Consider the following 24,284-nt stretch of genomic DNA (forward strand, 5'->3'; position numbering starts at 1 on the left):
GAGCCTGGCATGGCAAATTGCAGCATGTCACTCAAGATCATCTATCCTAGTCCCTCACTGTACAGATGAAGTAACTGAGGCACAGATAGGGGAGGGAACTGGCCCAGGGTTGCACAGCAAGTACTTTCCTCACAGATAGCGAGGCTGGCCATGAGGGAGGAGAAAGGTGCCCTATATCTCCCCCACCCCCTAGAGAGCTGGCCTACCAGGTGACCTGGGCTGCAGTACAGAAGCCTGGGTCAGCTGTAGACTCTGCTCCCGCAGGGTCCTGCGGCGATACTTCTATGGGTCTCAGAGGCTGTTGGGGCTGGGGTGCAGTGGGGGTCCCTCCACTTTCCCTCCATCCCCAGGCAGGGCAGATTGCTAACTGAAAAGTCTCTGCTGCAGCCTAAGCCCAGGGGAGAGGCCTTTCTCTCCCATCCAAATGAAACCCATGGTACAGAGCTGTCTTTATCATATCCCAGCTGGGACTGCCTTGGACTTGCTGGGAGGTGCTGGGGCTGGGAGCAAACGTCAGGACAGGCTGACACGGCAGAGAGGAGATAATTTCAATCTGCAGCCTCCAGATTGAGGGGGAATTGTAAACACAGGCTGCTGAGCCAGCTGGGCACCCCGCTGACTGGCCCTCCGCAGAGCCCATTGTGTGGGGAGCAGGGTCTGGTTTTCTGTGACCTGGTTTTTCTCAGGTCACATGTGAGGGGTGGCAGTTTTGGCTGCTGAGATCCCTCAGGCCAGCCTCATCCTCAGTGAATCTGAGAAATGCAGTTGGCCTGACCAGCAGGCAGGGAGGCGAGAGTCCCAGCCCAACACCAGACAGAGCTCCATCCTATCCTAGCTCCGTTCTGCACTTAGCTGTGGGGCATCCTTCAGCAAGTCACTTGATTTCTCTACATCTCAGTTTCCTCATCTGTAAAATGGGGGTTGTTTTAGACCTACCTTCATAGGAGTGTTTGATCTTTATTCATTCTACAAATATTTATTGGGTACCACTTAAGTTCTAGGCAGCATTCTTGGCATTGAGAATACAGCATGAATGAAGTACAAAGCAGAGGGTGTCTCTCTACTCAGAACTGAGAGTGAGGCTTCAGTGAGATACTATGGCTAAAATGCTTGACACTGGCCCTGGTATGGAGAAAATGCTCAATAAATTGTAGTTACTGGTTGTTATAATTAATTAACTTGAGCCAGTGCAGCCTGAGTCCATCTGCCATCCTCTTCACCCCTTCACTTGGCTAACTTATACTCAGCTTTTAGCATGTAGATGTTTTCTCCTTCAAGTAGCCTTCTCTGATTTCCTTTGCTGGATTATTTCCCTTTCTCCTCACTTTATTATGACACTTATCACAGACCGTTGTCTGTGTACTAGCAGTGTTCTCCTTAAGGCTGGGCTAGATCTTGCTTCACAGGGTCTTCTGAAATTCTTCAACCTCTTGATTCTCTTTGTTTTTTTCCCCAGCTGTGGGCACAATGATTCTTAGGAAACTGATGAAAACAGCCCATGTGTTTTGTGGGTGCATCCGTTGGGTGAGACCTGTATCACACTCAGGCATTCTTCCCTGTGTGCCTGGCTTTACATGCTCCTTACTCAGAAAGAAAGAAGCTTCCTTGATGCAGATTGTCAGTTTTGATTCAACCAACACTCCCCAAGATCCTACTCTGTGCCAAGCCTAGGCATTAGGAATAAAATGGAGAATGAGACCCAGGCCTGGAGGAGCTAACAGTCTAGTGGGAGAGTCAGATCAGGAAGCAATGACAGCCCAGGATGGGGAGGGCCCTACCTGTGGAGCATGCAGAGAGCACATCATGGAGCAATTCCTAATGTGGCCTGGGGGCAGGTGCAAGCAGGGACAGCTGCTTGGAGGTGACAGGTGGGCTGAGTTTTGCAGGGTGAACTTAAGATAACCAGGGAAACAAAGTGAAGGGATGCTTTCATGAGTTGTAGATAGTATAAAAGCCTGGCCTAAAGAGAGGGTCCAGGGTGCTCAGAAAATACTAAGTTGTTTGCTTTGGATGGGGAGGCATGTGTTTGTGCTTGTTTGTGTCAGTGTTTGTGTGTATGTGCGTTTGTATATCGGGGGAGGTAGTAACTGAAGAGTTGCTTTGGCTCTTTCTATTTACGTATTTTCTATGAAACACTTCCATGACATGCAGTGCATAAGGAACATTTAGTCATTCACGTTTTAGTGTGAATAAATTGACTTTTTTTCCTTGAAGAACATTGAACCTTTGAATGAGAATAGATGCTGAAAGATGGGACAGGCTACCCTGTTCAAAATTAGTCATATTCCCTACTCTGTCACACTCTATGCCACTCTCAAAACCCTCCTGGAAACTGTGGCTATTTTCAGCTTGTATCCCCTCTGAAGCATGACAATCTTGTTGTCTACCCTGCATTGCAGAAAGCTGAGGAACCTGACATTTGTCCCACGCTCACCTCTGGTTAACCCTGTTGGGAGGAAGGTACCCTCCTTATACAGAGGCATGGCTTGGGCAGGTGCCACGGGTCTGGGGCCTGGCTCTGAGAGAGTGAGGGGAGGCCTGGGCAGGCTGCTGGCCAGACCACCTGGCCCAGTCCCTGCTTGCTGTCCCTGTGCCCAGATCTTGCCCTGCTCCCAGCTGTGGTACCTTCTCTTTGACAGATGAAAGCAATAGACCACCCCCTTCAGAGGAGACTCCAGTAACTTAAACCATGTGGGCTCCATGGGGTAGGGTGGGATGCAAAACACACTTTTGCAGGGAGAAAGGACGGCACGAGGAAGAGCCGTCATCTCAGTTTTATGTGTCCTGTCTACAGAGGGCCTCAGGGTGGATGTTTGGTAGGCTTGCCAGCTGGGTGATGGAGCCCCAGGCCCCCGACTCACTGGCCACTTGATTGGCTAAGTGCCTGGTAGACCTAGTTTCTGAACCATCGTGGTGGATGGGCTGCAAGCACATCTCCAGAATGGGAACTTGGGGGTGTACAGTCCCTTGGAAGTAGCTGAAATAAACCTCTGCAAAGTGGTGCAGTCTCTGTCAGGACCTGATGGTTTGAACTCCTGGGCTGGTGGGCTTCTCTTTCAGAGCTGAGCTGACCTTCTGAGGGGTCTGGGGCTAAGGCCAGGTCCTGAGTTGCTGAGGGCAGGGCCCCAAGGATAAGAACTGGGGACAGACAGCATATTCTAAGCCAGGCTGAGTGGCCAGTTGCTGGGACACAGTGGAGGATTCACTGTCTGGTAGGACTGCTGCAACAGATATGTAAAGAAACTATATTTGGGTTCCTATACCTTATGAGGTAGCTGCACATCCATTGTTTCTTTGACCCTACAGCAAGTGTAGGTCCTATTTTGGGTATTAAGTTATTAAAAATGGAAACTTTCTCAGGGTCACAATGAGGAACTGGTAAAGGCAGGTTTTGAATCAACGCCTAAGCCCACTTTCACTCTATACATACATCTTTGCTTCTAAGGGTCATCTGCAGGTTGCTGGAGTTCAAAGCCTGGCTGGGCCACTTTTATATGGAGTGAACTTGGGCAGGTTACTTAACTTCTCTGTGCCTCAGTTTTCTCATCTATCATTGTTAATGACAGAACTTCCTGTTGGGATTTTAGGGAGGATCTAATGAAGTAATTCAATGTGAGACCCCGAGCAAGGACCAGGCACATTGCAATTGCTCACCAAATGATAGTTGCCAAGGCCATCAGTAGAATTGCTGGGGTTGTGCTGGATTGCAGATGAGCACATTGTTGTAGATGTGATCTCGCTTCCCCAAACCCTGGACTAAAGGGTGTGATGAACCTGGCCTCTTTGGCCTCCTGAGGGTCTCCTTCTCTTCAAGCCCCGAAAGAGGATTTAGACACTGGGCTTCATAAGCCACTTTTCCACAGTTGCTCTCCCATGGGGAGAAAACACTGCATAATCCATGCATGGCTGGGAGCTGGCCGTGGCTATTGAGGGGCCTGTCAGACCATGTGGGCCTGGAGAAGTCAAGTCATCAGGGAAGGTTATTGTTAAGAGGTGACTTAGTAAAGTTGATGGGAATGGAATGTTTTCTGAAATGAGGAACCATGGTCTGAGACCTACAGTTGTCTGAGAAGAGCTGGCCATACATCTGAGGTACCAGGCCAGTCCTGGTTATGTGTGCTGTTCCAAAGTAATTAGTAATTATTAGCAGTGCCCCTTTCATTATTAAACATGCCTTGGTCAGATGATAAATTATATGCTAACCCTAATCTGAGTTGCAAGCAAGGCTTTACCTACTGAGCTGGCTACCTCCCTGAGTGTACAGGTGTGCTGAGAAAGCCTCTTACTTCCCTGGTAAGGCCTGCCACTACAGGGCTACCAAGATCCAGGTTGGGTGGGGGCTGTATGGGAGACATCCAGGAATGGCCACAGCCCTTGGAACCTCAGCAGCAAAATTGACTTCACAGAGTGGGGGTGTGTGTGGGTGAAGGAGCGGGGAGGACAGCCTTGAGTGCAGTCCAGCTGGCAGCATGGAGGCCTGGGCTCACGGCCAGAGACCCACACTGCTTTGTCACCTGGGTAAGAGTTGGGGAGATTTTAGCTCAAAGAGATATGAGATATTGGTCTGGCTTAACTTAAGGCCCAACAAAGTGCCAGGTGTGTGTGTGTGTGTGTGTGTGTGTGTGTGTGTGTGTGGTGTATTATGCACAAATATATATATGTATATATATAATTTAATTAGATTTAATGAAGCCAAACTAAGTGCCAGGGGGGTGTGTGTGTGTGTATTATGTACATATATGTACATATATTTATGTGTAATATTTATATATTATATATAATCCATATATTATGTATAATCCACATATTGTGTGTATATATATATACACACACATTACAAATAAAGTGTGTGTTCTCAGAGCCAGTATCCTTTGCTGTTCCCCCCAGCATTCTCTGTGCATCAGGATCCAGCATGCCACTTGCACAACCCCGCAGCCCAGACTGGGCTTGGAAGATAAAGAGGCAGGGGAGCATGGGCTTGCTGGGGACCTTTCTGTCACTGTTTGTCCCTTGCCCTCCCCGGGCCAGGTCTGCCAGGGAAAGGCCACGCTCGAGGCCACATGAGGAGTTGCTGAGCTGTCTTTCATCCGGTCCCGCAGTTATTTGTTCAGCATGCAGTGCAAATTTCCCTGTCTCGAGACATGGAATCTGGTAAAGCTTTGCCTGGATCAATGTCCAACCCCTTTCAAGTTCTGGAGAAAGTTACTCCTCTCCAAAGTTCAGACCTGCCAGACTCAATAACTCCACAAAAATGCTTGGATGAAAATTGCTCCAAGCAATCCCAGCGGAAAGCCAGCACCTCACCCCTCGTTTAAAGTTATGATCCTTATCATAATTAATTCAATAAAGAAGTAATGTGCTTCAACCTAGGCAGAGAGAATAATTTTCTGTCCTGACTGGTATAAACTTTCAACTTGGGACATTTAAACTCTGGGTCTGAGCTCTTGCAGCAAGTAATAAATTGCAGACCCCGGCAGGGCTGCAGAACCCTGGTTTAAACTGCGGTAAATAGGCCGCTATTGAAGAGAGGAAGATTTGGATTCGGGTGGGCAGCTCCAATAAATAGCAGAGCGTTGTTTATAAACCCTGCAGTCCCGGCTGGCCTCCGCCTTGAGACAGGCAGTAGCATTTGCTGTTGAAAGCACCAGAGCGTTTGATCCTCACACTCAGAGGACCCACCTTGAATCTTGAATTTAAAATCTGTTTCCTTCTGTAATTGAAAGGTAGGATTAGCCTGGCTTCTAAACAGACTAACACATTCTCAGGTGGAGATATTGACTTGGACCAAACCAGCCCAGTTCAGAGTTGTCTTTCCTACTCTTTCCCCGGAGGTTGCAGTGATAAAAGTTCATTCTGGATTTGTTTCGAACATGTTCAGATTAACGAAGCTCCTATATTGTCCCAGAAGTCCATCAGGTTTGCAGAAATTATAAGTCTAGCAATCAAAGTCTTTGGAAACAAGTTATAATAGAAGGAAAGTCAGTTTCAATCAAAACAACTTTCAGATCGCATATTATAGGAAGAGATAAATTCAACATCCATTGTTTTGTGAAAATAATTCAATGACGAGGGAGGCAGCGTTCTTTAAAGTGATTAAATTTGGGAACATCAAGGCGGTTGTCAGACTCGTATTCTTTCATTCCTGGCTTAAGATTTTGGATACCTCCTTTGTGAACTGACAGCAAGCATGAATTCCAAAACTCAAGAGGGCCTTTCTCTTCAATTTTATGGGGTTGAAAACAATTGTGTTATCGTCCCACATTCTGCTCTGTGGCCTCAAGCTCGTGCAGAGATGCACTGTGACAAGGCTTGCTGCAGCTTTAGTTATTCCAAACCACGCTGGTCTTGCCGAGCGCTATATCCAAGACAAATAGCTGGCTCTGGAGAAGTGATTGAGAATATTCATGGATGTTATTCATCAAAACACACAATGTACACACACTAGGCAGCCTAGACCCTTTGGTATCATAAAAAATGTGAAGTGCTACCCCAGGGGAGGGAGGAGGAGCAGTCCTTTGAAACTTAGATGGGGAGGAGAATCTAAGAGAGAGGATAGGGCAGCTAATCAACTATGTCAGGTCTGGGTACACCCCTGACATCCTTTCTGGAGCATAGAGAAATATACATAAATATGTGGATAAATAAAATAATAATTGTGTGCCACATATATCAATTATTTTCTGTGCCTTTGAAAAGAAAATATCTAATACTCTGTTTGTGCCTTGCCTATATTTATGTCACCCACTCAAGGCACTGAGTACAGAACGGAATATGGAAGCTGATGTTACTTTGGCTCTTGACATGGCCAAATATTTCCATTGATGATGACTCTGGGTCTTTTCTTTCTAGTCATTTTTTTAAGTGAAAAAAAAATCCACTTTGTAATTTATAATGCTGGATAACCAATTTTAAAAAGAAAGAAAAACTCAACAAAAAATAAATCTCGAGGCTGTTGTTTGTCACTGGGTTTTGTTTCTAAGCATCCCACTTAGACAGCTCCTGAACCTTTCTTGGTACAGTCTGACTGGGGTGAGAGGCAGAAGGGCTGGTTTCCCTGGGTCCCTAAATGGGTCAGATGTTGGTAGTGTCTGTGGGGTCTGCTTCCTTGACATTGTCTCCCAAATGAGAAGTGACCGTTAAGACTTCCAGGGGCTTAATCTTTCAAACCTACATCAGCCCTGCTCAGCAATTTCAAACAAACTCAATAATGCAGCTGAAACTGGCACAAGATAGGGTACTCTGGGATGAAAGTGCGTGTTAGAGCAGCAACTGAAATCCAGAAAGCTAGAGCTGTGTAGCTTTCATGACACAAGCATTTGAGCCAGCACGTTTGACCAACGCTCACAACCCCCGGCTGCGCCCCCTTCCACCCCCCAATCCCTCTTGGATTGATTAAATTGGCTCAAGATGACACCAATAATTGGCTCAAGATGGGGCTTCGACAGGCCCAATGATCCATATCTTCGCATTCCCTAAAATCAGTCCTTTCAGCTCTGTGTTGGATTTAGGATGGTTTACATTGGCTCCGTCACAAACATTTTAATAAAGTCCCAGAGAAACCGCAAACGGGTGACATCATTGGATGGTGTTAAAAAAAAAAAAAGAGTCCCATTTTGTAAGAAAGGGGCTGGGCCTGCAGAGTGTGATCAGGATCTGCCATCCCCGTTTGGTCATTCAGTAATCATCCTCTGTAATTAGGACCATAATATTTAAAATGGGGTTCAGCAGGGGGTTGCCGGCAAAGGACATTAGCTATTAAGTAAAAAACAAATATGAATATTTTGACATAAAGTAGCCAAGAAGATGAAGGACTATAGGGTGGGTTTTCGGCCCCAGGGCTGAGGGGCTCATTGCCTGGCTTGGGCGGAGGCGTGTGGAGCATTAATGTTAGGACAGCCCCTTGTCCCCTGTCCCAGGACACAAAGACAGGACAGTGGGGCTTTGGAGCCGAGGACCCAGGCTGGAGAGGGGAGCCGCTCAGAGCCTGGGGATTCCCATTAAGAGGGTTTCTTGCTGAGCGGTAGGCTAGAGGGAATTTTCATTTTCTTCTCTATACTATTTTGTTCACTTACCCTGAACTTTTTCTAAGAGTTTATATTAGTTTTACAATCAGAAAAAAAAAAACCACAAGTAGGCTTTTTTAAAAATTAGTGTAGCAATTTTGATTATGTCCAATGATTGTAATTATATATGAGACTGAAAATATCTGGAAAAATGCACTGTTAATCTTAATGGTGGTTCTCACTGGGTGGTAGGACTGGGAAAGATTTTTGTCTTCTATTCTTAGATAAAAAATTTCAAAGGAAAGGGAAATGTTAAAACCTCCAGAAAACAAATTGAGCTCATTTAGACATAGATCAACCTATGTATATAGTGTCTTCCCTCTCCCTGCAAAAAATGACAGTTGCTGTCTTAATTTTAGTATTACATTGTATTTTTAAAATGCATTTTAGGCAGAGGTGGGAGGATCGCTTGAGCCCAGAAGTTTGAGAGTTTGAGACTAGCCTGGGCAACATAGCAAGACCCTGTTTCAAAAAAAAAAAAAAAAAAAAGAAACGCATTTTACTCGAATGATTATGAACTTACAAGAAGCAAGATGCTTTCAAATGGCAGAATCCAGCTTCCCAGTTGAGGAAGGGACAGATGCTGCATTTCCTGCAAGTTGAGCCTCGCTGTCTGAGGTGAGTTTGTGTGCTGGTGGGTCCCCCGACTGTTGTTACTCCCTCAGAAGGGGCTGGTGCATTTGATGTGTATCCCCTTGTCAGGCAGCAGGGCTGAAGTCATGTCGAAGATTTCCCAGAATAATTGATCCATATGGCCATTGACTTTTCTGTGACTGAGGGTCAATCTGATGCCAGAATGTACCTTGATCACTTTTTCCTGGTGAGAGATTTCAGGACTGTTTTGTTTTATTTCTTTTATAAACATATCTCTGTGTTTTATGGTTCACACTTAAAGAGGAACCTGGGGACCTTACAGAGCATGTAAAAAAAGGGAAGATTAAAACATAGATTATGTGGGCTAGGGGTGTGTGTGTGTGTGTGTGTGTGTGTGTGTGTGTGTGTGTGTGTAGTGATGTATCTTTTAAAGACTGGATCTGGCCATGAATAAAGGCTCATTGCTAATGCTACACCTTATTTCACTGACTGGAGATCCGGCACATGGAAAATACCTGTTAGTTCAAGTAAATATACCTAATTTGAAAACTGAACTCTGTTCCTTGTGCTAAACAAATGCATTAACAAATTTGCATAATGTAAACTCATTCCTTTAATGCCTTTCTGGCCCCCGAATATTGCTGGGGTTATTCTTTCCTCTTCTCTCAGCCTAATTTTTTCCTCATAGAGAAAGTGGGAAGGAGAATAGACTCTGGAATGAGATGGATGTAGATGAAATCTCTTGTTTCTTGCTGTGTGACCATGGGCAGGCTGCCTAACCTCTGCAAGACCACAGCTTCTTTTGTGTGTAAAATGGAAATTGTATCCCTTTCTAAGGGCGATTTAAGAATCGTGTGATATGATAGACATAAAGCACCCAGCCCGGACTCTGTTTTGGCCGTGCTGACAGAGGAAGGTGAAATTTTGAGGCATAAGAGAAGAGCCCTGGAATGAAGAGATAGGAGAATATGGTTTTAGTTCACAGCTGACTCATTTTTGAAGAGTCATGGCTCCTCTGTGGAACTCAGCTTCTCACGTAGAACATGGGGAAGGTGGAAGTGTGTGGAGTGTGTAGAGTGATCAAGAGCCTGGATCAGCGGCTCAAATTCTGGCTGCCTTACCTTGGGCCACTTCACCGTGCTGTGAATTTCCTTCTCTGTCAAATAGAGGCCTTGTGAGAATTGTTTGAAAACCTTTGCAGCAACGCTTCAAGTGTGGTAAGTGTTGTTTCAGTGTCAGCTTTTGCCATTATTCTTATAATGATGTTCTCTTAGGTCCCTTCTGACTCTTTTTTATTATTTTTTTTATTTCTACTTCCTCTGCCCTCAAATTTTCAAGGACAGGCCGATTTTTATTTTATTCTTCAACATTAAGGTAACTGCAAACATATTGTTGAAAGAAAATAAAAGGTACTTCTCAGGCTTTCGTCTGCAATGACTTAAAGAAAAGGACCCAGAAAAAAAAAAAAAAAAACCCAGGGACCCAGCACTGTCTTGATTCTGTACAAATGTTTGCCTCCTTCAAAGAGGCAAGAAGGCAAGTCCTGCCAGATCTGATTGTGCAGACCCGAAGGATCTGATCGCCCGTCACTAAGGCTACTAATCAAATTTCCATCCAATATGCTCACGCAGGATTTCCTGATCAAACACTTAAGCCTGCTCCTCTGCACCCCCATTAGCTAACATGTTTTATATGCAGAGAGGTCATCAAAAGTGTAATTGCCTTAAAGAAACTTAATCCTGCATTCTTGTCAATTCGAAGATAGCTAATGATGCTTGCTAGCTGATATTTTTCCAACATCAAGAGCGCACCAGAAATTAGGATCTTGTTCTTAATCTTCCTAACAGCAGTTGTTGAAACCTAGGTGTACTGATATATCTCACGGGCCAGGTAAAAAGATGAATTTTCTCTAAAATTAGCAGGCTTTTCTGGGAAAATATGCTGTTGCCACGTAATGCTAGAAGTCTGGAATAGGCCATGGAGATCCAAGCCCAGTGGGTTTTCCTAGTCAATATAACGTGATTTTGGCTTCCAAGTTCAAACTTTACCTGTGAATGCTTCTGAGGATATGGCATCCATTTTACATTCAAATACATTTAATCAGCTAAAATTATGGAGTGTCTGCAAAAGAGGTTTGCTAGATGCCCGAAAAGAAAGTGCGTCGCAAAGTGAAAGTACAGCACAAGAGAGGGATTATGTGAGTGTTGATTTTAATGTTAGTTATTGTATTTAATAAAGATAATTAAAAACATTATGTGCTTGATATTGGTATATTATGTGAATATATTATGAACATAGCATGTGCCTAACATTTCACTATTTTGCGATGCTTTACAGCTTTTAATATGGCCATTTGGTCAGTTTATCAGGGATTTTTTTTTCAAAAATTGAAATTATTTTAAGCTCTTATTTCTAAAGGTGTTTCTCATATTTGAAGTATGTTTTCTGTTTTCATTTTCAAATAATCACTGTGATTATTTTATAATCATGTAGTATTCCCTTTTAGGGGAAAAATGTCCCATATCCATTTGCATACACGTACATGTGCATGCCTGCACACACGAGCTTGCACAGACACATACAAGCACAGACACATCAACAATGCCTCACTGGGACTTGTGGTTTGAATGAGAAATGGCCCCAGTCAGGCTGGGACAAGTAGGTCAGGAAATTTAACCTGACTCTCTCAGCCCCAGTCATCATTGGCAGGGTCTGAAAAGGCCAGGTTTGTCAGGACTCAAGGATCCTTGGTGTCTAAGTGGCAAAACCGATTTGAGGTCCTGTCTGTCCTGTCTGAACATTTGCCCTGTACTCCTCCAAGCGGCACTAACTCTCCTGGGCTTTTGTGCACAGTGCCTTTACATGTGTGATTACCCCTGACTCCACTCCTGGATAAGGTCAGGGGTCATTTGCATGGACTTGTTCCACTACTTTGGAGGACAAAGAAAATGTGTTCCTTGTGTTTATAGGGGGAGAACAGAGCCTGTCACAAGGGCCTGGAGAGGCCAGTGTAAAACAGGCCCATACAACAAAAAGGTGAATGAATGGTATAAGCTGCAGCCATTCATGGCAGTCTAGGTACATGCCTGTGAGGGAAGTAGAATTCTCCCTTCTTTACAGATGCGAGATTAAGTGGCCTGTCAATGTCATAAGGTTCTTCAGCGCCACTGCCCCCATCCGGGATTAAAAACCAAGCCCAGTCCATCTCCAAAGCCCATGTTCTATCCACTGTTCCCTCCACCCTGCCCCCCCAGGGAAACACCATGTGCTAGAACCCTTGTGCAAGAAGCCCATGCATGCCCAGTCACTCATGGCACATGCTGTTTCCTATGGCTGCAATGACTGCATGGTCTGAAGCTGTGCAGACAGGAAAGGGAAGCACCTATGAGAAAGAAGCACATTCCTCCTTTCTCCTGTATACTTCTGGATGGGACACTCTGTGAGGAAGTCCTCAGACATCATGGCATCAATTGCCCTGGGTGGCATGGAGGGGGGTGGCTCAGGAAGAAGCTGTCCACATTCCCATCAGCATCTGCCTCCCAGACTACCCTAGGTACAGTCTAAGTAAGTAAACAAATTAAATAAATAAAGAATTACAGTCTCAGTAAATTCAGTGTCCTTGCTCAGCAACTGTAGCTCCAAGACAAATCTCCTAGCTACCTCCCTGTCTTTGTAATAGATTTCTCCCCAATCCTCCTCTATATAAATGTTGAAGCAGTGCCTAGTAGTCTATTTCAACAATCTGGTTTATTCAATACAGTTACTCTGTATTTTGTCAGGCCCTGATGTAGGAGCTGGACACACAGAGGTGAAAAAGACATGGTCCTAGACCCTAAAGGCTTTCAAGGGAGGTTAAACTGATTAGACCAGTCTTCAAATTGAAAGGTGGTCAAGATGCTCCCTGCATTTGAATTTTCAGTAAAGACCTGGGCGTGCACTGACCTGCCATGAGAAAGCAACTCTTAGCTTATTTTCATTATAGAAAGGTATCTCTTTATTTATTCCTCGACATAATCAGGGCTTTGAATTGGCTCATCTCAGGCTGGGTGGGACAGAGGCAGAGAAGCAGTTCATTTCAGGTCAGTTTGGGCTGCTTGTAGAAAATGGGTTGTTACTTGATTGCACTGGATGATCCATGTCTGATTTGAGAAATTACTCAGCAATCTGATATTTTGCTAGTTTGAAAAAAATGTTCCCTACCAGCTGAATACAAAACCCATTTTATATGTTAATGAGTCATAAACTCAGAGAATATCCATGCTTGAAGAGTCCCTAAAGGTTATGGAGGCCAGCCTCCCCATTTGATGGATAGGGATACTGAGACTCAGAGGGTAAAGGACTTGTCTAGAATTGAACTGAAAATCACCAGGCAGCAGATTGTGAGTGTTTCTGTTACTGGGGCATTTTCCAATGAGTTTATTGCCACAAATAGAATGGTCTCAGTTACCCTAGGCAGCCACAGAACTTGACACAACTCAGGAAGTAGTTCTAATGTCAAGAGTTTCACATATTTTCCAACTTTGTTTTACCAAAACGCATCTGCTGTTCAGAAACATCCCCCGACTTCTAGGAGAAACATCTCAAAAGGACAATGGGAATATTTTCTATTTTTATAATGATGTCTGATCTTTTACCTTTGGGAGATTTGTATTTAAACCAACCCAGCTTGCCAACTTCCCTTAAAGAAAAAGTCATTAAATTTCTAATCGGAAATTTGAGCATAAATGAGAGATTTCAAATGAAAACAGCAAGGAATTTGCAAAGGCATCTGATCCTGCATCATACTCCCAAATCTTCTTTAAATTATTTCTATGTCAAAAGGCTACATGGAAAGACCTTTCCTTTTGTCTGATAAAGGAGAAATTGGAACAATATCACTTCACTTTAGGATCCAGGCGATCATTTGGTTTCATTCCAAAGAGAGTTTTTTTTTTTTTTTTTTAAACTTTGGTCTGTAACTGCACATGTGTATGACTTTAATCAGTTTCTCTCATAACTTTATTGCTATTTAAGCTATTCTCTACTTACTGACCTTCTTTCAAATTAGATGGGTGGATCTTGTCTATGATAAGGCATTTAGCTCCACTGGAAGAGAAATATCTTAGCTGAATGTATATAACATTGCTTTTCTAGAAGAAAATAAAAGTTCTTGTAAAAAGGCAGCTGGAGAGCAAGATGAGTTCACTGCCCCCAGTTCCTCCTGGGGCTGTTCCTTATCAAAGCATGTGATTCCATATCAAAAAAACATGACCATGGAGAAACACTTAAAGACCCAAGACTCCATTCGAATCTACTCCAGTTTCACCCATTGCTTCCTTCTGAGATCTCAGGGACCAAGATAGTTCTTTACCAAGCCTTAGAGCCTGAATGTATTCTCAAAGGAAGCCCCCTCCCCCTGCAAAGTCACTCTGGCTCTCCCAGACTAATGCCATCTCTCATCCAACATCAGCTTGACCCCTGGTCCAGTGATGTGTGTCTGTCCCTCAAGTCAGAGAGGGCAAAGTTCTTAGTGTCACAGACTTCCTGGGAACCAAGACAGTCCAGGTTGCAGCCAAATTCTCTGGCCATGTCAGAAACTTACTTCCTGATTCTGGGCTTCATTGCTTTCTCTATTTGTTCCATCAACAACCATGTGAGGCATCAAGCCATGGGCTCTCATGGTGGCAAACTCAAATATGGAGGAAATACTCACAGAAATGAGGGAATAGGCTATCTTCTTTAATTCCAGAAGTTGCCCATGTCCTTTCTGGGGCCAGAAAGCCTTGTTCTTCCCATCACATCTGCCTCAGAATCTCAGAACATGGTTTTTGATATTTCCGAACTAGTCAAAAAGTAATGGGAGACTATTTCAGACACTAAGGACCCCAAATTGTTAGCTGATTATAGGTACATTTTCTCAGAAAATTCTCCCTAACAAAAAGAGACAGTGGGAAGTGGGATGGGGGTGGGGCCCAATCCAGACCTTTATATTTCTTTCCTGTCAGGGTATCCATAAATCTACTTCTTTTTCCCTCCCTCCCTCTCTCCTTTCCTTCCTTCCTTCCTTCCCTTTCTCTTTTTCTCTCTCCCTTCCCCTCTTTTTCTTCCTTTCTTTTTTCTTTTCGTTCCTTTTTCTTTCTTTTCTCTATTGTGCTTCAGGAACAGAACAGTCACTTCTGGAAGAGATATACATAAACTATTTTTCTAGAATAACTTTAAACTTTCTTTCCAAATGGTATCAACCGGGGGAGACCGTGGCACCTTGGATCTGGCTCCCAGCATCCTCCCTAGTCCTTTCGGGACTCTCCCCTCTGCCCACATCGCCCTTCTTCCTCCTCTTCCTCCAGCCTGCTCTGTGGCAGCTCCCGTCCTCTCCTCCCCCTCTGCCAGCTCTCTTCTGTCTCTAACCCACTCCCTTGGAAAACCTAACTTTCGTCAAGAGTTTGGGAACTTTCTGCCTTCCTCCCAGAGGCATTTGGATTTTAAATAAAAACCAAGGAGGCAAGCTCCTGGTATTTATTCAGGCAAGCTCCTGGTATTTATTTTGGAGCTCTATGTGGGAATGAAACAGAATCTCTAGATTGCCTCTCCGCCTTCAGTTCCAGGAATGAGGGGACTATTTTCTTGGTACCTTACGCTATGTGGGGCATTGCCTTCCTTCCTAAACACTAGACGGTGGACTCCCTGAGGGCAGTGACTGGGGCGTTCCTAGTTGTGTCCCAGCACCGAGCGCTGAGCATGTGCTCCGAGAGGGCTCACTGGGAGGAAGAACGGATTGTGCGCAGCCTCAGCCTCCTCTCCCGGACTCACAGGCACCCACAGGAGGTTACGCCACAGCTGTTTCCTGCTCTTCTCTCCCACTTTCTGTTTTTCTTCGCTTTGCTTTTCCAGTAACTAGTAAGCCAGTGAATGAGAGCCTTATGATTTTTAATTTTGGGAATTCTGAAAACTTTTTCTGTAGCGTAATTCATTTTCCAATATGGTTCGTGTATGTTTGGGAAAAATGGGTACTGTTAAGTTTGCTAAGCATTAAGTTCTGTTTATAGCTATTAGAGCATGATTGTTAATCAAATATACCCGTACTTATTTTTTTCTGCTTGATTGGTTGATTTCTGAGTGAGAGATGTTAAGGTCTCCCATTTTGAACATAGCTTTGTCGATTTCTCCTTTTGGTTTCTGTTTTTGCTTTGTGTATTTTTAAAGCTGTGTTTTAGGGATATGAAGATTAATGATGTTATTATCTTCTAGATGTTCATTTATCAGTAGTAAACACACAGGTTTGTCTCTTGAATTTTTTTTCCTTCTTGGTCAAGCCTTCTCTGTGTTCTGACATTAATACTTTTGTACCTCTTTTCTTTATCATTTGTATCACTTGCCTTATTTGTATTTTTCCCTTGAGAAGTTTTTTTTTTTTAATAGAGTGCACAGATGTAATAAGCACACATATTCACACAACTGAGGACTGATTACTGTTGATCTTTTTCTCCCTCTTTCTCTTTTTATAAGAAATAAATAATCACAGAAAGAGCTATAGTTCTCTTAACCAACACTCCTGTCTCCCCCAGACTTTGTTGAAGCATCCGCTCTCGGAGTTTGGTGGGTGCCCTTCCTATCTATTACTCATGCTTTTACACACATGCATGCTGTTTCTAAATAGTACACATTAGGATTTTTGTGGTTTAAATTAACATAGATGATGTCATACTTTATGTAGCATTCTGCATTTTAAACTTACTCTATTTAAAAAAAAAATCCCACGCTGTTGGTGTATGTAGATCTTGTTTTTTTTTTTAACTGCTATGCAGAATTCTATCATAAAATTACACATTACATTTTATGTGTGTATTTAGTTACTGATGGACAGTTATGTAGTCTCTCATTTCCACTCTCACTAACAATGCTGCAGAATACATTCTTGTACAAGTCTAAGTATTACTAGATGTTTTTCCAGACTGGCTGTACTTTCTGATAGCATGCGGGAGCATTTCTCTCGGTTGTATATTAGTAAGTGGAATCTCTGAATTGTGGAATATGGATATATGCAGTCTTAGTGGATTCTGTCTAGTGTGGGGTACCCTTACACCCCACTCTTTAGCAACATGACAGTATCCCTCTTTCTATTTCCTTGCCTTGAGATCATCAATACTTTAAAATATTTGCCCACCCGACTGGCAAAAAACAAAATTTATTGTGTGTTGTTTTGATTTGCATTTCCATGAAACTGAGAGTGTTTATTGGCCTTGAAACTTTCCTCCTTCGGAGAAGGGTATGTTTATGCCGGGAGAGATCATTTTTCCATTAGTTGGATGCTTTTCTATTTTTTTAACCTAATCTGAGACTCCTTGGCTTTTGTAAGATTTTAATTTATTTTAGTTTCTGAAATATTTAAATCTATTCCTGCCACCTTATTTTAAGCTTTTATTTATATTATTTTCTTATTGTCATTTTTGCGTTTCCCTTTCTTACTTTTTGTCATATTGATAAAATTTACTCATTTCCATTTATAGTCTGCGGTTGCCTATGAATCTTCATTGTCAGTATTTAAAGATACTAGTCCATTCATGTTTATAATTAGCAACATCTTTCTTTTGGATTTATTTGTCCATTCTCAGTCCACTATTTATGCGTTTGTAGATGGAAAGACTTCTGAATTCTCAAATGTCTGAAAATGGTGTTAGTCTGCTTTCACATCTAAATGAGTGTTTGGCTGGGTATAGAACTTTATATTCAAAACCTACTATCTGAATTATTTTTAACCTTCAATAAATAACATTAACCTTGAAAAATAATCCTTAATAAATAACATTGACATTATTTCCTCTTTTTTTTTTTTTGCATTTGATGTTGCTTGTAAGAAGTCTGTTAATATCATTCTTATTCCTGTATATTTTACCTATTTTTTTCTCCTCTTTGGGAGCATCTAGGATTAAAGAGAATCTTCTTAAGACTATGAAATGTAAATAATTTACAGTTTATTTTTGTTATTGTGTTCATTGATACTCATTTTCAGCTAACTTTGTACTTGGTTTGGAAACCTTATGGTCTTCAACTTTGAGAAATTGTCATCTTCTATTTCTTTGAACTCGTGGTGCAAAGTTGAGTTTATCATTCACCTCAGTTCAATGCCTACTCACCATTGGTCTGTGTGTAACTTTTCTCATTTGATGTTACCAGTTTTTGCCTCTCATATCATCAATCTGCACTTCCATCCCTCCTTCCCCCTCCCCACCCTGCAGTAGTACCCTTGCTAGCACCTTTGGTATATATCCTTGCTCTGTACAGTATTTTTGTTCATGTACATGTTTTTCTTTTTCCTTTTAGACTTCAGATGCAGGCGTTGAGTTTACCAAGTTCCCCAGTGCATGATCATTGCCCTTATTTGTCTATTCAGGGCCCTTCTCTTGTTTTATTTATTCTGTTTTGTTTCCTCAACCCTCCAATGCTTTTACTTCCCATCCCTAAACATATCTATATGTTCTTATAAAATGTATAGGGTTGTTTATCTGTGAAGGTATTTTCCATTTACACACATGGCATTTTGCTGCAGAGCTTGTTTCTTAAGCTTTTCACCAAGCACTGGTTTTTGAAGACTCACCCATGTTGCTCTGAACACAGAGATCTTGGGTATGACACCAGCAGCCCACGTGTTATTTGCTGCATAGCACTCCATCCCCTGGTGAAGGGACCTCGGTTGTCTCTGTTCCTTGCTACCTCAGACAACACAATGTGAACATCTCACACATGTCCCCTTGTGGACCTATGTGGGATTTTTCTGGAAATATATATCCAGGAGGGCAACTTCTGAATCGTGGGTATAGATTTTCTTTATTTAATTAAATGCTGCCAGACTTATTTCCCAAATGTATCACTGCACAGTCCTGTCACCAGATAACGGAAGACACTGTATTCAAGCTTTTTGTCAACATTACCATTGTCTAATTTTCTCCAATCTAGTAAGAATATAGAAATTTCTCTTATTTTAATTTGCATTTCTTTGATTATTAAACACTATAGCTGTTTCAATTTTCTCTTTGTGATTACCTGTTTTTATCCTTTTCCCATTCTTTTTTTCTGTTGTTTTGTCTGTATCTTTTTTGTAGTATCGTTGATTTTTTAGGAGTTCCTTATAGAAATTAGACTCTTGTCAATTTAATACGTTGCAAATATTTTCTTCCAACCATCTGCCTATAATTTTGTCTATGACTTCTGTGAGTGAAGAAAAATACTTAAATTTTATTTAATCAAATCATCTTTTAAAATTAATTAACTTACTGCTTATGATGTATCATTTAGGAATTTTTTAAGGAGTCTTCCGTCTCTCAGATACAGAGATTTATTATCTACTATCAGTTTTATAGTTTTACATTTTACTCTTAAGCCTTTAATCTATCCAAATTCTGTCTTTATGCATCATATGAGATAAGGATCCAGTTTAAAGTTTTTTTCTAAGTAAGCCATTTTTCCCAAGACAATTTTCTAAACAGGTAATCTTTTCCACACTAGTTTGCAATGCCACTTTATCTGTATCAAATTCCCATATATACAGGAGCAGGTCTCTGAGCTCCATCTTCTGTACCATTGTGCATTTCTATGTCCTTGTGCCAGTAATAGACTGTTTTTGTTGTTATGGCTTTGTAGTATGTCTTAATAGCTATTTGAGCAATTTCAAAATAGTTTATTTATGGTTTTTTTTAATATATATGCTTATAGAGATTTATTAAGCTCTTAAAAACCTCTCTTGGACTTGTGATTACAGGGCATTTTAGATTATTTGGGGGAACATCAACATCCTTATACTATTAGATGTTCCCACATCTAATATGTGGGATGTCTGCTTATTCAAATCTTCTTTTGCACTCTTCATGGAGGTATTAGGTATTCTTTGTCAAGATAACTTAGATGACAATTTTTTTTTTTTGCAATCTTGAATGACATCTTTTTTGTGTTACATTTTCTAATTATTTCTGGTTTAGAGGGAATGCTGCTGAGTTTTGTAACTTCATATTGTATGTCTTAGATAGGACCGCTACAACAAAATACCTTATACTAGTGGCTTTTAAACAACATTTATTTCTCACAGTTCTGGAGGGTGGGAAGTCTAAGATCAGGGTGTCCATAGATTCAGTGGCTGGTGAGTGCCCATGTCCTAGTTCATAGGTGACACCGTCTCGCTGTGTCTTCACATGGCAGAAGGTGTGAGGGACCTCTTTTATAAGAGTATTACTCCCATTCATAAGGGCTGTACCCTGATGACCTGATTAGCTCCCAAAGGTCCGCCACCTTGCATGTCAAAATTTCAACATAAGAATTTTGGGGGGACACAAACATTTAGACAATAAAATTATTTCTGACAACTTGCTAAACTCTCTTTTCATTTTAATATTTATTGATTCAGTTGGAAGGATAGGTCTTTGAAATATTTAGCAGTTGTGTGTTTGTGCGTATGGGTTTTAGATTTACATAAATGATATGGTGTAAACCTCCTTCTGTTCTATTCTTTTTTGTTGTTAAATACAATGTTTCTAAACAATATCCATGTTACCACATGGATCTCAACATATGATTCCTTTTGCTATCTGCAGCATATGCCACTATGTTTTGTTTATCCATTTTCTTAGTGATTAAATCCTAGGTTGCCCCCACTCCCTGCTATGAGAATCATTGCGTTATAGGCATCCCTATATATGTTCCTTTATGGAGCCATGTACCAATTTTTCCAGAACAGTATCAGGAATGGAATTGATGGGTCACAGGATATATGCATGCTGAATTGTATTATACTAATTGCTTCCAGATTGTTTTTCAGAATTACTATTCTACACACCCACTGATGTTGAAACAGGGTTTCTTTCCCTGCATACACCGTCACCATCATTTGTTATTGTTGAACCTTATAATTTTTACTACTCTAATGGCTGCAAAATTGTATCTTGTTAGATTTTGTTTTTCTGATTACTAACTAGAAAAATCAGTATTCTAATGACCAATTATTATTCTAATTAGAAAAACATTCTAGTTACCGAGATGAAGAGTCTCTCCATAAACTTGTTAGTCATTCAGGTTTCCCCTACTTGAACTGTCCTCCTTGATTTGCAAGACTTCCTTTAGAATTCTGACATTAATTATTGCAATATCTCCTCCCAAAGTGCCACTGGCCTATTCACTTTGTCCCAGGTATTATTTTTTTTTAAATATACATTTTATTGCATTTTAGGTTTTGGGGTACATGTGAAGAACATGCAAGATTGTTACATAGGTACATACATGGCAATGTGGTTTGCTGCCTTCCTCCCGATCACCTATAATCTAGGCAAAACCATACAGGACATAGGCATAGGCAAGGACTTCATGACTAAAACACCAAAAGCATTGGCAACAAAAGCCAAAATAGACAAATGGGATCTAATTAAACTCCAGAGCTTCTGCACAGCAAAAGAAACAATCATTACTGAATCGGCAACCAGATATTCTTTATTGTGCATGACTGGGATAACTCCTAGGCATTTTGTTTTTCTGCTGCTACCATGAATGGCATCTTGTTTTCTATTATAGTTTGGGTGGTAGTGCTATAGAGAATAGTATTGACTTTTGGAAATGACTCTTGTTTCTGACAGCTTTGCTAAATGTTCTTATTATTTCTATTGTTTATCCAGTTTTGTTGCATTTTTCTATGTAGGTAATCAAACTATCTGCAAATATGAGGATTTTGATTCTTCCCTTTCTATCTTTTACCTCTTATTTAATTTTCTTGTTCTATTCTATAGGGTAGAGCTGCCAGGACTACATTGAAAGTAGTTAAAATGGTGACAGTGGACATCTTTGATTGGTTGTTGATATTACAGAGACCATGTCTAAAGATTTTCTATAGAGTGTGACGTTTACTCCATGTTTTAATCTATAGCCATGTTAACATAAAGAAGTTCTATCTCTTAGTTTTCTGAGAACTTCTATCGCAAATAATCAAATTTTTTATCATAAATAATTAGGCTATTTTTTTTTTTGCACCTAATGACACAATAATGTAATTTTCTCCCTTGGTCCATCAATGTGTAGAATATATTAACTTCTTAAAATTTTATTGCAGTATAACGTATTTTTTTAATACGCTTTCGGATTCAGATAACTATTTTTAAGGTCTTATTTTCTTTTAAGATCCTTATCTGTCTTTGGAATCTCAGATACATAAGCTTCATAAAATGAGTTGGACAGACTTTACTCTGTTTTCCAGAACATCTTGTATAACAAAGAGTTTAAACAGTTTCTTAAGATTGTGTTGGCCTCTCTGTAAAGTCATCTAAGCTTGAGGTTTTTCATGGTATTTGAAGTGGGCAGCAGGAACAAGGTAGTCTTTAATTACATAATCTCTATTTTTAAATGATTATTTTATTTCTAGTTCATCTTTTACCACATTTGGCACTATATACTCTTTCTAAAACTTTGTCCTTTGTTATCACATTGATTGTTCATAATTCTTTTTCATTCTACATTTTGCTTATAATTTTTTCCTTTTCTCCTTTGTCGGTCTTAATGGATTTATCCATTTTATTAGTGTTTTTAAAGAGTCTGTTTAATATTTTCTTTGTTTTATATGAGTTTTCTCTATTTTACTGATTTCTGCTTTTATATTTTTTTTCATCTCTTATTTTTCTTTTGGGGATGTTTTTGTTATTCTTTCAGCTTCTTAATTTGAATGCTTTATTTATGGTCTGATAAATGTATTTAAAAGCTATAAACTTTCTCTAAGTACTGCTTTAGCTGTACACTATGGGTTTTGACATATGATACAATTCAGATATAAATATCTCATAATTTTCAACCACAAATGTTACTTTTTATTTTAGTTTTTGAGACAGGGACATGCTCTGTCACCCAGGCTGGAGTGTAGTGGTGCAGTCACAGCTCACTGCAGCCTCGACCTCCCAGGCTCCAGCCATTCTCCCAGCTCAGCCTCCCGAGTAGCTGGGACTACAGACACATGCCAAAACACCTGACTAATTTTTGTATTTTTGGAGACGCAGGGTTTCTCTGTGTTCCTCAGGCTGGTCTCAAACTCTGGCGCTTAAGCAATCCGTCCACCTCAGCCTCCCAAAGTGCTAGTATGACAGACATGAGCTGCTGTGCCTGGCCTACCATAAACTTTAAACTTTTAGTTGCACTAATATTTTTCTGATTGATATATTAATTTCAACCAAAATTATTGACATATATTTTTTCCATAGTATATAGCAAGAATAACTTAATTGTTAATTTACATATTTTGAAGCTACATCTTTAGCTTTATGTGGGTGTGTAATCTTTGTGTCTTAAAGATGTATTATTCATTTTACCAGGACATAATTTTTTTTCTCTTCAAGAGGTTTGTTTTCTGCCTTAAAATCTATTATATCTTATATTAAAATTACCACTCTCATTTTACGTTTACCTGTAGTAGCTTCTTTAATTTCTTTATTTTCCAATATTCTATATCCTTCTATTTGAGATATTTTCTTCTGGGCAATACATAAATTGATTTTTTAAAAGATTTATTCTGAGAGTCTGGGTGCAGTGGTTTATGCCTGTAATCCCAGCATTCTGGGAGGCTGAGGTGGGAGGATTGCTTGAGCCCAAGAGTTCAGGACTAGCCTGGGCAATGTGGTGAAACCCCATCTCTATTAAGAAAAACAAAATCGATTCTTAAAGTCTATCTTTTGATTGGTGAAGCTTACAATAATTACTATTATGTTGGTACTTATCTCAACAATTTCAGTTCCTGTTCTCTATTTACTATCCTTTGGCATTGTTTCCATTTTCTCTTTTTCTAACTTCTATTAGACAGATTCATTTCTTTCTGCTGATATGAAACTCGTACACCTTTTATTTATTCTTCTGTGGTTGCCTCTAACTTCACAATTTATGCTTATTATCACTTCTAATCTTCCTGCTGAATATGACAGTTCCTTGAGCCAGCCCTTACCTCCTGCTGGTTTTCTCCCTCCACCTGTCACCATATATTTCATCTAGAATTTTCATTCTGGAGTTTCAAGGATATCACTTTTGTTTTATTGGGGTTTTATTTATTTAGACTATAATTAATTTTATTAATTTATTTACCTATACTTCTAGCCCATATCTAGAATTGCCAGATGAATTACAGGAGGCCGAGATGAATTTGAGTATTGTACAGGACATACATATTCTAAAGCAATTACTCATCCTTTTTCTGAAATCCAAATGTAACCCGGTGTCCTGTTTTTGTTGCTCCTAAGTCTGGCAGCCCCACTGATATTTCATAGAATCCTCTGTATTCCACAGACTCCTCCACAGAGTTGTTTCTGTTTCTTTATTTTTTTCTTTTGTGTGTTTCTTTTTGTTTTCTTGTTTCTGTTTCTTTGTTTCTGAGTATGTCTGTCAAGAGTTTTTTCACTGAGAGTTTGTGTGCGGTAAAGAAGATCTTGTATCACTGAAAGTGTCTTTATTTTACTCTCACATTTAAATGATAGTTTTCCTGGACATACTAGGCTGGTTTCAAGTTCTTTTACTTCAACCCTTCGAAAGTAACTTTTTTGGTCTTTTTGTATCCAGTGTGACTGTTGAGAAGGTTGATGCCAACTGATTTTTTTTTTTTTTTGAGACAGTCTCTCTCTGTCACTCAGGCTGGAGTGCAAGGGG

The sequence above is a fragment of the Aotus nancymaae genome, unplaced genomic scaffold (assembly GCF_030222135.1).
Source record: "Aotus nancymaae isolate 86718 unplaced genomic scaffold, 86718_ANA_hifiasm-v0.15.2.pri h1tg000019l, whole genome shotgun sequence".
Lineage (NCBI taxonomy): Eukaryota > Metazoa > Chordata > Mammalia > Primates > Aotidae > Aotus > Aotus nancymaae.